Raw genomic sequence first — 446 nt, forward strand, 5'->3', positions numbered from 1 at the left:
TGTGTGGTGTCAGTATGAGTGTCTGAGCGTTCGGAGGGAACAGGCAGAGAGCATTTGTCCATCCTTGTCCCTTTCCTCCCCCATCACTGAGTGCCCTGAGAGGGAGGGGCCCTTCCAAAGGGTGCAGAGGGATCCACGCGCCCACGCCGGGCTCCGGGCCCGACCCACTGCCTGCCCGGGGGATCTAGTCACTTTCCCTTGGAACAGACTCAATCGCCGATTTGCTCCGGTCCGCTCGCTCCTCTCCCTCTACGCGGCCAGGGGCGTGTCCGGGAACACGCTCCCCAGCCCTCCCCGCGCCCGCGAACCGACGCCGGGTCCCGAAGCCTAGGTGCCTGCAGGCTTCCGGGCGGCGGCGGACCGCGGACGGCGGGAGGGGGCGGTGTCAGGTGGCCGGGCAGGCCCCGCCCCCTCGGCCCGCCCCCGCCTTCCCCCTCGCCAGGCTC

Source organism: Pteronotus mesoamericanus, unplaced genomic scaffold (genome assembly GCF_021234165.1).
Source record: "Pteronotus mesoamericanus isolate MK-2021 breed Mesoamerican mustached bat unplaced genomic scaffold, CSHL_Meso_final scaffold_85, whole genome shotgun sequence".
In the NCBI taxonomy this organism is placed as follows: domain Eukaryota; kingdom Metazoa; phylum Chordata; class Mammalia; order Chiroptera; family Mormoopidae; genus Pteronotus; species Pteronotus mesoamericanus.